Here is a 12,137-nt window from a genome sequence, read left to right as displayed (position 1 = left end):
GAAGAGGTCTGCGATTTGGTACTAGAGTCAGAACTTGAGTGAGCGTTGGAGGACTAACATCAATTAAGGTAGAAGGGATAGATAAAATTCCATTAGAATATCTCAAATCTTTGCGGGGAGTGTCAACAAAACGACTATTCAAGTTGGTGTGTAGAATGTGCTAGTCTGGTGACACACGATCTGACTTCCGGAAAAATATGTTCCGCACAATTCCGTAGACTTCAAGAGCTGACAAGTGCGATAATATCGCACAATCAGCTTAACATCTCATGCTTCCAAGTCACTGACACGAATAGTATATAGAAGAATGGAAACGAAAATTGAGGCTGTGTTAGATGGCGATCAGTTTGTCTTCAGGAAAGGTAGAGGCACCGGGAAGGCAGTTCTTACGCTGTGGTTGATAATGGAGGCAAGACTAAAGAAAAATCAAGGCATGTTCACAGAATTTGACGGCCTAGAAAAAGCATTCGACAATGCAAAATGGTGTAACATTATCGAAATTCTGAGAAAAATAAGGGAAGACTGTAAGCAGAGGTGGGTAACATACAATATGTACAAGAGCCAAGAGGGTATAATAAGAGTGGCCGATCAAGAAGGAATAGAAAGGGTATAAGATAGGATGTAGACCTTCGCCGCTATTGTTCAGCCTGTTCTTCGAAGAAGCAATGATGGAAATAAAAGAAAGGTTCAGGGGTGGGTTTAAAATTCAAGGTGAAAGGATATCAATGATACGATTAGTTGATGGCATTGCTATGCTGAGTGAGAGTGGCGAAAAATTACATGATCTGCTGAATGGAATGAATAGTCTGATGAGTACAGAATATGGACTGACAGTAAATCGAAGAAAGACGAAAGTAATGAGAAGTAGCAGAAATGAGAACGGCGAGAAACTTATTATCAGGACTGATGGTGACGAAGTAGATGAAGTTAAGAAATTCTCCTACCTAGGCAGCAAAATAACCAATGATGGACGGAGCAAGGAGGACATCAAAAGCAGACTAGCGGGGGCAAAAAAAATGCATTCCTGGCCAAGAGCGGTGCACCAGTATCAACTGCAGGTCTTAATATTAGGTAGAAATTTGTGGGAATGTACGTTTGGAGCACAACATTGTGTGATAGTGAAACAATGGCTGTGGCAAAACTGGAATCCAAGCATTTTCGATGTGGTGCTGCAGATGAATATTGAAAATCAGCTGGAAATGGTACTCTGCGATGGAGAGTTAGGCACAGGAGGGGAATCCATGTCGGGATGCATCAAACCAGTCAGAATCCAGAAGACTGGTGACTCAAATAAAAACCAGTTATGTGGGAGGAAGTTAAGCATTGATCCTTCGCAGAAATCGTAGTTGTGCATCGAAAATAGTTTAGTTTCGGACCTTCTTTGTTCCTCTTCAGAGCAGTACTTGCCAAGGGACGCATTTCCAAGTCTTCAAAACGCTGTGTATTGATTAGAAATCAGTTTTTCCCTCAGTTGTCAATTTATGGTGCTCCGAGGGGGGGGGGGGGGGGGGAAACCCCTGCTCCCTCCTCCCCACTCCAGAGAAAAAGAATTCTCCCCCCTTCGGGCCCCTCGAGAGATTCATTTCTATTTGCATATAACAATAAAAGTTAAAATGATGTATTACATTATATTATCGTCTTAGCTAGCGTAACATAATAATTAATAAGCTTATGTTGTTTTGACATATTTCAGATGTGCCGACAGCTGCAGTTTAAAAGCTGGAGCTAATGTGCGCTCAACGGCGGTGTTATCAGCGTGAAGTGTATAAAGTTTGGGATGAACTATTCAATACGAGATTTAGTACAAGCAGATATAGGTGTGTACGTACAACTTGTTGCACTTTGACAAAATGTGCGGAATGCTTTTAAAAAAGAGAATGTCTACAAAAAGCAGGAATAGCGTTCTTTTCTGTACCTTTCGCTAAATTTAGAAAAGCTGCTAGAAGTAAGGGCAAACTAAAAAGATATTTCAAGCTATAAAAACACGCAAAAGCCGTCGTTAAGAAATTGTAAATTACATGGCATAGACGTTCCAAATCAACTGTAAATAATTCAACAATATCAAACTGAAAACTGTTAAACGGCCAAGCAGTGTCTTCTTTCATTGAAAGAGAGTATTTCTTTAGTACGAAGAAATCTTACACACAAACTAACGTGAATCTCAAACTCGTAAGCTAGTATTAAAAACTTACATTAATCTCGGGAAGTGGGGTAAATTTCAGCGAGAAATGTATTAGAATATAAGGCTACAGAATTTTGACAATAAGGTGAAACAGTTCTCCATGATAAATACTTTTCGAATTTACGAATGTTTTTAAACAAAGTAAACTGTCTTTGCTCGTTCCTTATGTTGCGCCGTCTCTGGCTTTTGAAGAGAAGCGAAAGTTTTAATGTCTAGTTGAACTGAAGAGTAGTACAGGTGAATCTGTATATACAGCAATTGATAGCCAACCAAAGAAAGGAAAACTTTCTTATGGCACGTTAGTAACTTGCTGTTTTGATGGTGCTGCTAATTTTACTAGTCCTATCGCTGGGGTGCGCACTAGGATATCAGGGAAAAGGGGGCAGGAGTTGCTATAAATTCACTGCAAAGCACATAACTTGTTGTCGGTTGCTGCCACCATCTTAACACCATATATTAAAACGGACGTTACATATTGTTAATGACATTTATAAGCTTTTTCATGCGTCTTCTAAATGGGAAGATGTATTGCATAAAAGTCAGTGTACTTCAAAAAAACTTGATTTAAAAATACCTGAAGCTGTTGATATGCTCTAGTTGAGTACTGGTACCACAGTTCATGCTATTTTCCTACTCTAAAAATCCATTCTGATGGCATTTTGGGATATATAGTTCGCCGTAGGAGAGGAATTCGTGAATTACGGAATGTGGTTTAAGCAGTGGTTAAAAGCAACAAATATTTTTTCAGAATTTTAAAATTTGAAATTCATGAGAAAATTACAATATTTTCGAATGGTACTGCATGATTTAAGGGTCGACATCGGTTATGAAACTCTAAAGACTATCGCTAAAGATGTTCTTTGCATTCCCGATTCCAGTTCCAGTGTAGAAGGGTCATTCATCACAGTGAATAGGGCGACGACAAAATTAAGAAATATATGGATCAGGACATGCTTTAAATTTGTGTGAATGTGTCAACAGAAGGGGACACATCTGCTGGTAAAAAACCTCTGTGCGTTTGTCTGCTGCAAGTGTTAATTATTTCACGCAATAATATTATTTTACTAATTCTCATAATTTCACTTTTAAAGATGATTAATTACCTTAGGCTGTATTTACTAAGTATTTAGATGTAAATTGATTAATTATCAGACATGAATGGAAATTTTTGAGTATTAGGAGCACTGCTATTTTTAGTATGATGTCAGTAAAATTAGAAGCCAATAACACCCCCTCACCTCAAGCTTAATATCCCCCCCTTAAAGCTTAACATTCCCCCCACCCCTCTGTAGAAAAGAGGCTGTATTCATCACTGTTACCCCTTCTTCTAGAACCTGCACTCGTGTGTCGTTATCAAATGTCAACTTCGTCAGGCTCATTCTGAAGTGGCTACATAAAATCATCTGGTTGTAACTGTTTTTGTGGATCGAATTCTTTCAGTTGTCCTCAGCCGATCAGATTGTCAACGATAATATACGTGCAACAGTCCACCCCTGACTATTTTGCAGTATCATTTCTTCTTGTTGTAGGACTACGTTCATACGAAGTATTGTGCTGAAAAATTTTACATCCTTCATTGTTTTTCCACTTCCGGTACTTTCGATCCTAACTTGACGTATCGTTGAAGATCGCCCGAGACTACTTTGTTGATAGAATTTTTGTTTTGTTGTCAAGCATTTTTCGACCAAACTATCTAGTTGTTCCTCTGCATTGTACATTAGAATGTGTTTCCCATTTTCCACTTATGAGCTGATTTGGGCCTGTATTTAGATCATCACCGCTTCTATCTACTGCCGATGTGTCTGAACTTCGTGCTTGATTCACATTGTTACGTGTTTAGCGATTTGCTACATTCCTTCTTAATCTTCCTGAAATGATCCTGCTCCTCATCATTTTGTTCTGACTAAATCTCAGTTCCTGATTCTCTGCCTTCAGTTCTTAATTCACAAGTTATGTGCATCAATTTTTGGTCATGATCATTTACTTCCATGTTTGATTTTTTATTATAACCATTCAATATTTGAATATCTATTTTCGAATCTGTCCTCAGTTTTTGTAAAAGTTGTATTAACATACAACCTTTTCCGAAATTATCAGTATAAGTGTTGGCTTTTCCTATTTGTTGTGATTTATTGCCTACGTTCTAATTTGCACCCTCATTTGCAGTTGCTTCTACAGTCACGTTTTTGATAATTTGTCCAATTCCTTAATAACACCCATACCAAAACTATTCTGATCGTTGTCCACCCGATTAATTACTTCGTAAATCTGAATAACCATTTCAATCATGAATGAACACTGTAATTGGAATTTGTAACTGATGTAATAGATCACTGTCTGTATCTTTAGCCAGCGAATCTGCATTACGTTTCCTAAAACGTCAGCGCCTAAGTATAGGAAAGCTGAAACACTCCTTGTCCAAGTATTTTACACCAGACCCTCTCATTTATCACCGACAGCAAGGCCTTCACACACATGCGACAGGCGGTGGTATTCCTATGAGTCCAGACACCTGTAATTTCCTCCACAAATGTCTGTACCTGTGTACCTAACTCTTTCAATCGCCCGTAACTTTCAGTGTCGCAAGGTGACTATGAGCACTGTATTTCTTCAAATTTGAATAACGTCGCTTCTCAACAAATGCTGAATTAGAATTACTGTATCGTGCAATCAATGGAGTATCGTCTTTCGTTTCTTAATATATGTTTATACATTTTCGTGTTATACACATAGCACTGACATGTAGCATCAGACGAATGATCGTTGTAAGGGTGAATCTTGTTAAATTATACTTTAAGTTCTCTCCTAAACATTTTTAACGTCTAGCTACCCATGTAAGTAGGTGACTGAGGTTAAACGGATCCATTACTACGTAAGACGTAGTTTCATGAAATCGGTGACCAGCAATTTTTCTCTTTGAGGAATGTAATTATCAGATGCTTAGTAATTGGATTTCACCCCGCCTTGATGTAGTGAAGTGCTTTCAGGAAGAAAGAATCCATCGTAAAATGGATTTAAAGCTCCCGATATTCATTTAAAATATAACTACAGACCATTATGAACTTACGGCTTCCGACTCTCTACTAGTACTGACTCATTGCGGGTACAACAACGATGAAATCCCAAACATCTTCAGAGGCAAAGGTAATGTTGTGCAGTGATATAGGCCTAACCATGCTGAATGACTGTCGATATATGACCGTACATGCAGATAGAAGAAGGAAATGACAGAAAAAACTACCAATACACAAAATGTGTGGTTACAGGATCCACAAAAATGAAAAAGACTTCAGTTTTGTGAAATATATCGTTCATGCAGGATATTCTTCTTGTTTTTCAGTATAACTGAAGAAATATAGAAGTATATTTCACGAAGTAATATAGAAATAAAAAATTCTTCAAGAAGTTAGCGTGCAGGTTCAGAGAAATTACGTGTGATTACACCGTTACTCAAAAGATGATTAAAGCCTCATCGACAAACTGTTCACACTAAAATGAACTTTTTTCCTATTATAATAAAACCTTAGGCTCCGCAGCTGAGCGGAAAGAGCGTCAGCCTACAAGAGGGAATGGGAAATACAGCTGAGATTCAAGATGTTCTTGAAGAATTTTCCTGAGATAGAGTACTGGAACGGAATATAAACATTAATGTGAGGCTTCTGCTGCCAGAATCAATTGATATAAAAATTTTCTGAGTAACGTACCGTGTCATAATCTAAGAAAACTGTACTACACTGATTATTACATTCTGTGGGGGATACGATACTCAGAAAATTTAGTGTTGTATTTTACATTTTGACACGGGGAAGATACTCAGAAGACTTTTATTTCAGCGGAAAGTAAACAGTATTTAACTCGCTCTGAGAAACTAAGAGAGCAACAAACAGCAATTTCATTCAGTACTGACTACTAAATGAAGACTATACAAACGGATCATACATGAAACGAACTGCATTGTACTTCCTTTAGCACCAATCGCAAAGCTTTGTATAAGGGTCAAATAACAAGACACGATGCAGAACGTTATACAAATCTACAAAAATCCTGTGTTATTGTTCCAGACATCTTACTCTGAACTATAGGACTTTTTCTTCGTTTTGAGAGGTACCTTTTGTTATTTATTTTTACTTACTATACTGAAAATACATTCGTTCGAGAGGGGAAAATTCTTTCAGCTCTTGGTGATTACAGTCGAACCTGACATAAGCCATGAACTATGGTACTTTCGTATGTCTACAGCATACCGGTTGTGAATATCCACATTTGGTTGTCCATCAATTCTGTTTTACTGCATAGTAGTCGTCCCATGTGATGTACTGTGTGAAACTGATCTCCATCAACAAAATTTAAGAGGTTGTTCAAGAATCTTTTCAGGTTATTTTTGTAAAGCTACCTATAGTCACCGATTATTCGTCGCAGAGTAATGACGGAATTATAATTTTTTCGATAAACATTGCTGAAAGCAAGTTAATACCCCGTTTTAGAATTTTCCAGTTCATTCAAGATTTATTGTTGCACAGTCCATATGCAGTACATGAAATGAATACTTTTGCAGATTAGTTGCACAAGCGGTTTAGAGGTAACATTTATTGACTGGTGAGATGGTTAATGCTGATGTAGCTCCTCGATCTGTTCACTTAGCTCTGTACGAGATGCTACACGAGTCACTTCTCATTCTATTGTATTCCACACGTTCTGGATTGGATACAAGTTCAGAGATAGTATTGGCCAGGAAAGTTGATCAATTGCATTCAAGTAGTATCTGCTTTCATCGCTGAATACCACAGTGCGTCACTCTGTCATTCAAGTGATCCTCTGGCGTCACCACTCGAGCTGTGCACGTCGATGCTTTGGCCTGAGTGGAAGACTGGCTGTGGGTCTGAGTGCCAGTATTCCCACTGCTAATAACCGGTTCGCAACAGTAGGCGATGACAGATCCGGCCTCACAAGCCATCTTATCTGTGATTTGGTAACTGTACGGTCTGCCACTGCCACCCATACAACACGACAAGACTGTCAGGCGTCTATGCTGCGTGGACGTCCAGAACCTCATCTCCAGGTGCGAGAATGTCCACGTGACCACTGATACCAGCATCGTTGCACAGCTGACAGCTGACGCAGTACGTCCAGTTTGTGTGGAAATTCTCCGAAAGGGCCATCCCACCACTCAGGAGGCCACAAACTGACCCCTTTCAAACTCTCTCATTTGGGTGTAGGAAGTATGAGTGGGTCTCCGTGGCATGGTTGCCTGCTTGTTTCATACATTTGCACCGTACTCGAGCCTCCTAGTTGTGAGTGTTCCTAGACGCAGTTGGGAACGACGTTCATTATTAGTACCCCTACTATTCCCCAGGTGGCATATGGCGTCATGATCGATGTCATCTTTCCAGGTGTACAAATCTTTATTTCTGGTGGTGTGTTACCGCAGTTAGCTTTATTTCTGTGAAAATACATACCTACCACTGAAAAAGTCTGTAATGTGTTCATCACCTTAGCCGATAAGGGACCGGCTGCTCATCAACGGCTTTTTACAGGCGAACTGTTGGGTTTAGACTTATTATTGGCCACTGATCACCGTATTTACAATTTTACACTGGTTTTATTACCATTATCTCGTCACTTTTCTTTGATGCATTGCCATACCTTGCCAGGAAACAGTTCAGTGGACCTATTTTTAATGAAGTATCGAACTACCCGACATTCACAACACAACATTACAATTCAAAACACACTCTAAAGAGATCGCAAATCGCAACTTATATTTTTCTATAATTTTGATGTAAATGCACACTGATGAATCATGATACTGACATAAAATTAGCGGATTTATAAGAAGAATAATTTTTTGTATATCTAACGCACTTCACAATTTCCTTTATTTTGTAAAGTCATTTAATCATGCTTATTGTTTTCCATAATTGTACGAAAAAAATAAATCATTATAAGACTGTATTTTTTCATTTGATGAAATATTAATTAAATTTTAATTCTTTGGCCGAGAACATCAATTATATCAATCATGAAAACACGGCTTTGTATTGAAACGGATAGACCTCCGTCCCCGTTCACTTGCAGTGTGTGTTATGTTTTGGTGGGAGGTAGCAATGAAGTAGTTGTAATAGCAGTTCTTGTTGTGAGATATTACGGCTGGAAGGTAGCATTTCCTGTCCTTTTGTGAAAAATGGAAAACGCGGACTAAGTAATTTTGAAGAGCAAGTACTTTCCTGTTATTCATTTGATGTGTGAATAAGCAGAATCCGGACACAACGCTGCAGCCTTATCATGAAGTAATAATTAATCTACTTTGATTGTTCCAAGAGAAATAAGAACTCATAACAAACGACGAGAAAATAATTTAAGTGCAGTATACTTCTTACAGATTCTCTCGCTCTCTACTTCATGCTCTTCAAATCTGAAGAGATAAATTCCAATACATGCGCATTAAATGCGTAAAAATAGAATTAATTAACAACATTTTAACCAAACTGTAATACATTTTATGGTTCTAATGAATGCATAGAGTTCAGAACGTGTACAAATCGTAAGTAAGAGATTATCGTGTTACAGGTTGCCACAACTCCTGCCGCAGAACAGAGATAAGATGAATACCTTGCTCAACATTTGGATTAAATTAATCGAGATAGTATCATATTTTCACGCTTTCGTATGTAGTCTAACATGAACGGCGTTAATGCTAATATGGAGGATGTAGATTCACACAATTTTGGGCCTCTTTGTGTTTGACAGTACAATTTAGTACGGACTTCATCCTTGGGTCAGGGCTGTTTAACTACTGTCACTGTACTGACTTACTGAAAAGTACATTGGTCTCGGTGAACCAGTGTTCCCGATTAAGTCCTCGCATACACATTGTACATGAAGGTGAACTCAGACCTGTATGCACGAATACAATTCCACGTAGCCAGTTAGTAGTCGTATATAATGAAAAAAAAAGAAGCCTTAAGATTCACTGTGGCCAGTTCAGGTCATGATCATAATATTGCAAGATATATCTTTTGTCAAGAAAATTCTTTTAACAACTCACTTCTTAATTCTGCTGGTAACAGCTGAGTAGAATTCTTCAGTTAGGTTGTAACTTAGCGGTCTTCATAGTTGACACAGGTCTTAATTAGTCACTCGCATTCCGATGATCAATGAGAGACAACATTTAATTAATCAGCACACGTTACTGAGACGTTTCTGAACGAGATGAAGAAAACAACATAGTAATTAGGCCTGGGGTGGGAAGACGTGGAGAATTATTGAAGAGGATGAGGGATAAATAATTAACAGTGTTGTACCAGAGGACACCATTTGGAAGATTAAATTTTCTGCAGTATGATTATAGTAAAGAAATATTCCACTGAAGTGCATCCCGAAAAACGACACAAAAAGGAACATCGAGGCAGGGTATGATGAATAAAATTTTATGGATGCCACAGAAAGAAACCTCCACCGAAGTTTGACGCCACTTTTTGCATTTGTTATTGGAATTTACACAAAATAAACATTGCTTAATTGATAGTTTTAATAGTCCATAGCCATAAATAGGCACACTATAATGAAATAGATCTGGGGGATGGGTCATTTTGAGAAAACGGGAGACATAAATTGTATTACTGACGTCAACTAACCTGCTGCAGTGTTGACAAGGCATTGTGCTCCGGACATTTACGATGAAGAGGCTTTCTTTCAGAAAGCGACAGGTTCATTTCATTGCCCCTGCTGGCACCTTCACCATGTTTCTGAGTCAAGAATTGTAATCATCTACAGATCTGAATAACATACCCAGACAGTATTCCATGCTTAAAAATTGAAAACAGCCAACATTAGCATGATAAATTCTCTCTCATCATGCCCGAATCATACGAAATTTAGTCTTTGACAGTGTCCCAGTGCACCAGTACCTATTCGTTCAACTGACCAACAACTGGTACTACACAATCGAAATTTCCACTCCCTAGCTGGTTTAGAACCAGCCGTCCCACGGCTGGCAGCACAGTGTTTACGCTGTTCAGCGACCTCAGTAACGGACAACATGTCTGATAGAAGGCAGACGCAGGAGAGAATACTGGCGTGAGATATAGACACTTATGAATACAAAGTGAATGATATTTTCCAATTTATTTTGTTCTGTTCTTTCTTATAATTATTCCAATAAAAACTAGAGTTTCCTAACAATTATTACGTCTTGCGAGTTTAATTGGGTGTTTTCCGAACACTGCATCCATTTCTCAGAGGCTGAAACTATTTCTCGTTTTTTTTTTTTTTTTTTTTTTTTGTTTTGTTTGCGTACTTCGTACCTCTCATGACGTATGTCATATGGATTTTAACCATCCTATTTCCAATATTCTCAGACGTTACCTACCCAAATAAAAAGATTGCTGTTAAAGTTATATTGTAAGTTTCCATTTTAGTTTACACGTCTTAGCATTTACAAGTACCGTATTACAATAATAGAAACTATTTACGTATGGTTTGTCTCACTGTATTTCTAGATTATTTTGTAAGTCAGTCTATGGAGCGCTGTATCCCTGTTCGAAATCTGAATAGCTCGTAGCGTCCTGCAGCACCTGAAGGCGGAAATACCGCTCTCTGCCAGCAGTGTGATTCAAGCATGAGCAGTTATTTCACATTTGCTATTTTAAACGATATTGTTAGAGCAAATATTTACTTAGTGCAGCATCGATTCTCGTTCTAAATTACACTGACTGCAATATTTGTGACCAAAACTACATAATTGCTGGTCACTCGTATTTGCCACCGACAAAATTAGTGTAAAATTAGCGCTTCTAGTTGACAACGAATAACAGAGACGACAATTTTAAATTTGTTTCAATATCGCCAGTGGCCCGTTAGCATAAAATGTAACACCATGCAATATTTTGTGAAGGAGTTAACATGTTTCAGCTGCTTCAGAACTCTCTCTATGCAACAGTGATTTCATTTCAATTCCAAGTACAATGAAGAGGCAAGTCATGGCATAACGATATGCGCTTATACAGATTGCGGTAGTATCTCGTACCCAAGGGATGAAAGGGTAGTGCAGTGCCGGAGCTGTCATTTGGACTCAGGTGATTAACATGAATACCTTTCCGACGCGATTATGGCAGCACGACGGCAATTAAGAGACTTTGAAAGTGGAATCGTTGTTGGAGCTAAATTCATGAGACATTCCTGCTCAGAAATCGTTAGGGGATTCTACATTCCGATATCCACAATGTCAAGACTGTGCCGAGAATACCAGATTTCAGCCATTACCTCTCAACGCCGGCAACGGCGTAACGACCGAGAGCAGCGGCGATTACATAGTGTTGTCAATGCAAACAGACAAGCTACACTACGCGAAATAACCGCAGAAATCAGTGTGGGGCGTACGACGAGTGTATCCCTTTGGACAGTGGAACGAAATACGGCGTTCATGGCCGAAGGTGGCAGCTGACATACAGAGTGCCTTTCTTAACCGCACGACATCGCTTGCAGCGATTCTCCTGGATTCATGACCATGTCGGTTGGACCCTAGCCGACTGAAACACCGTAGCCTCCAGATGAGTCCTGATTTCAGTTGGTAAGAGCAGTTGGTAGAGTTCGAGTGAGGCGTAGACCCCACAAAGCCATGGAGCCAGATTATCAACAAGGCACTGTGCAAGCTGGTGGTAGCTCCATAACAGTCTGCACCGTGTTTACATGGAATGGACTGAATTCTTTGGTCCAACTTAACCGATCATTGGGTGCAAATGATTAAGTTCGGTTACTTGAAGACGAATGGCAGCCTTTCAAGGACTCCACGTTGCCAAACAACAGTGGGACTTTTACTGATGAGAATGCGCCATGTCACCGGGCTGTTCACGACCGGTTTGGAGAACATTTTGGACAATTTGAGCGAATCATTTCGCCACCAACATCACCCGACGTAAGTCCATCGAAAATTTATGGGGCATAATCTAGAGGTGAG

This window comes from Schistocerca americana, chromosome 2, assembly GCF_021461395.2.
Source record: "Schistocerca americana isolate TAMUIC-IGC-003095 chromosome 2, iqSchAmer2.1, whole genome shotgun sequence".
Taxonomy (NCBI): domain Eukaryota; kingdom Metazoa; phylum Arthropoda; class Insecta; order Orthoptera; family Acrididae; genus Schistocerca; species Schistocerca americana.
Note: the sequence above shows the minus strand (reverse complement) of the source record.